This window comes from Vidua macroura, chromosome 3 (genome assembly GCF_024509145.1).
Source record: "Vidua macroura isolate BioBank_ID:100142 chromosome 3, ASM2450914v1, whole genome shotgun sequence".
NCBI classification, from domain to species: domain Eukaryota; kingdom Metazoa; phylum Chordata; class Aves; order Passeriformes; family Viduidae; genus Vidua; species Vidua macroura.
In genome coordinates, this window is record NC_071573.1 from 80,223,829 (window position 1) to 80,227,671 (window position 3,843).

Here is a 3,843-nt window from a genome sequence, read left to right on the forward strand (position 1 = left end):
CAAATCAGACCAGGTCCCCAGTGCCTGATGGGTGTGCTGCACTCACAAGAGTCAGCCAAGCTCAACCTGCTGAGCCCAGCACAGGAGTAACTGGGTGTGAGTTAAAGACCTGTGAAATCAGACCGTGGGATCCAGATCTAGCACATTATTCTCACTTTTTGGGTATGAGAAGCTTTTTAAGGAAAATAAGAACATTGAGATACAACCCAGCTTGAGATTGACAGCTTGACTTTTACATCTGCTTGCTTTTACTAGATGTGTAATGACATATTTAAGAGGCATAATAAATTGTTTTATTTCAGGTCTTCTAATGTGTATGAGCTTCTGAAAGCAGTTTCCCAAGGCTAGCATGCACCTGATTTGTAGAAGTTTCCTGAGGCAAATATAGTCAATTTTGTCATATTTTTGTTGCCTCTTCTAGACTGTTACAGATTTCCTACCTGGTCCTTGTGAAGTGGTAGTACATCTACCATATGAAGAAGGCTTGAGTCTATTCTTGGATGCACAAAGTAGGACTGTGTGACACACTCAGGGGAATTGAAAGGGGTGGGACCATCTGCTCGGTATTAGGACGAAATTTTCAGTCAATGACAGTTAATATTTCTTTCTCACACATGACCAGAAATATTTTACCTTTGGAAAATACCATCTGTTTTCAAAAGCTAAAAATAAAAAAAATCAGAGTTTGACATTCTTACAATGATTATCCTGACATGAGTCTATGGTGGCACTGGATGGGACAGATTTGAATGCAGTGTGAGTGACAGGTGTAAAAATCAGCCCTGTTACCAGAGAAAATACTTAAAGAGAGAGGAAAAAGAAAGTTGAAAACAAATGGAATTAGAAATATTTTTTCCCTAATATCCCTTGAAGAGAAAGATCTGTCTATATCCCTGTCCTGGAGGTGAAGTTTAAAAGTGTGCTTGATTTTATTTTGTTTAGAATATCTGTGATTCTGTTGTTTTATCTGAAAATCTGCATTACATATTTTGTCACATTTCCAAATCCATCAAACTTTCTAGATGTTGCACAAATCTGCTTAGCTATACAAAGCTTTTTTTACAGGATTAAATAATTTGACATTTTCTTGACTTCAGAAAGGCCACAAGATTTACGTGCTTAATAGAGATTTAGAGCAAAAATGATAATTTTCTTATAGAATTAGGGGAAGGAATCAAATTGTGGCTAAGATGAATGTTCATGTTGACAGGTAGACATTGGGCTTGAAAAACTTTGTACTGCTTGTGAAATGGTGGTTTGGGTTGATTTTCTGTTTGTTTATTTTTGTTTGTTTGTTTTTCTTTTTTGTGGAGGAGACAATTAAAATACATCAGTGCTTATGAAAGAAAGCATCATATATGGTAAATTACCACTGTGCAGTAAATAACCAAAGGGAAAGAGATCTACAAGGCTTCACCCAGAATTTTATTGGCCTTTATATATTTCTGTCCCAGAAGAAGTTGAATCTGGCTGGGAACTGTACTGGGACACATATGTGGAGGGGTAACCACTGGTGTGAGCCCAGTATATGCACCAGTCAGAACAGAAGGAGAATCCAACTGTGTTGCTGAGGACATTCCAAAGAGACTTTGGAAAAAAAGGTCATCAAACTGTGACACTCAAAGGCAGTGTAGTAAGAGTTTAAGAGCAGGTGTAGAGCAGAAGGAGTGTAAGTGAGTGCAACTGAATATCTGCTCAAATAATTATATTCCTCCTTCCTGTTCATATTCAGTAGCGCAAAGTATTCACCATATCCTGGCCTAAAATACTGTGAAGAGCTTCTGTGCTTTGCTAAGCATTTGTGACAGGTTGTCTTAGAGGCTGAGCACATCTCAGTGGTGGATGAAGAGGTCCCTGTATACATTGGCCATATATCAGCTGAAGTTTGTAAAACACTTTGGAATCCATTGGACCATAAGTCCATGTAATTTCAGGCCATTATCATGTTTGCTATGAAAGCTAGATTTGTTGCCAAAAATGACAAAGTCTCCCTTAAACTTTGAAAGACCATAGCTAGACTCTCCATTAAAGTAGGGCAGGAACAAAGTAAAATCGGACTAACCAGTAATTTTTGTGTTGCCTTGGCACTGCCTCTTCTCCCTGTAGGCAGTGTTGATCCTATTCCTTTTCACCTTCTTCCTCTGGGTTCTCCCAAGTCCGTGGCTATAATCATGGGGTGGACTTGGCAGCAGTGTGTAGGACCTGGAATGTGTTTTTCCAGCAGCCGTGTCTGGCTTTGTGGCTGAGTTCTTTGGCTGACGCCGCAGCTGGCTCTGCTGGCAGACACATCTTTTTTGGGGGCTGTTTTGGGTTCACAGGGCTGTCAGCTTAATTTCTGTTCTGCCCTGGATGCTTTTTTCCTTGAGTCACCCTTACTTTATTTTTCTTCTTCTTTTTTTTTTTTTTTTTTTTTTTTTTTTTGGAGGAGGACTATGTTTATGGACAAACTTTCTATTATGAAAACACCTGACACAGCAGCAAAAATCTTTCCATATTTCAGTGTTCTTGTAATTGTTTCCCTGGGAACAAAGTGTAAATGTGCACATTTGCTCAGAAAAGTAGCTGCATGGTCATTTCCAAATAAAGTTGCTCAGTTTGGGACTTTCTTTAGAAAGTTCTGTCACTGGTAATGTGGTGAATCTCATTTTCCATGACAAATAGTGCCCTATTGTGCCCTTTGCTGAAATAAGGCCTGGATCTGCAAAGATATTTAGGTGACTAACCATTATGTAGGTGCTTCATTTCCACTGACCCCTATTAAGTGCACTAACTGCTTTAAAGGATGCAGGCATTAAACTTTGCAGAGAGCTGGAGCCAGCAGGTCATGGCTGTGATGCCAGCTTGCCAGGACGGATTCTCTTTCTCGGTCATGGATTTCCACCTGTTTGCTCCTTTGTTGACTAATTGCTCTGTCAACGTTTTTGGTAGATTTCTGTGAGTAGTTTCACCCAGAGATAAGATAGTAAACTGAAAGCCCCTCATTGGATCCTGATGAGACTTCTCCACATTTTTTTTTAGCTTTTTCTGCTATTTTCAAATATATTTTCCGTGGTCAATTTTCATTTTCTCTCTCACATCTTTCTTCCCCCTTTTCTTCTCACTTTTTCTGTTTTTACTTTCTAGATTCATTCCTTCTAGGATGGCCTGGAAAGTAAGAAAAAAAAAAAACAAACTAAAAAATAGAGCACTGTGAATCACACAAAATATTTCAATTTGAAAAAGCAGTCTCTGCTTTTTAGAAATGCTTTGAATGGAGAATGTTGGTAGCTGTAATCTTAGTAAGCAGACTGGGGCAACAATTCTCCACCTATGTTCAAATTGTTTTTTTTTTAAAAGGGGTTTCCCTTTCTATATTAGAGACTCTTACAAGCATTTTGCAGTTTGGTGTCTGTACCCCTTAGCTGAAGGTGTGAGCATGTAGTCTAGGCTGTACCAGCATGTCAGCAAAGTTCCTTTGACTTGTTCCCTCTTTTGGCTGTGGACCCTGGTTCCTAGCTCTAGAGACACTTGTTTACTACTGGAATTTAATTTTCTCAAATGAGACAGCTCTTGGTATAATCTCTTTTCCTGCATTGTTGAGTAGTGGATTGACTAGCATGGAAGTCAATCCCTCTAAGGACTTCTGTAAGACCTTTGATCTTCCCTCTCTCTGGGAATACCTTACAGCCCCTTCCAGTACCTAAAGGGGGCTTACAAGAGAGCTGGAGAGGAACTTTTTACAAGGCCCTTTGGTAATATCACAAGGGGCAATTGCTCTAAATCGAACAAGGGTCAATTTAGACTAGATATACGGAAGATCTTTTTAGTGAGAGTAGTGATGCACTGAAACAGGTTGTCCAGAGA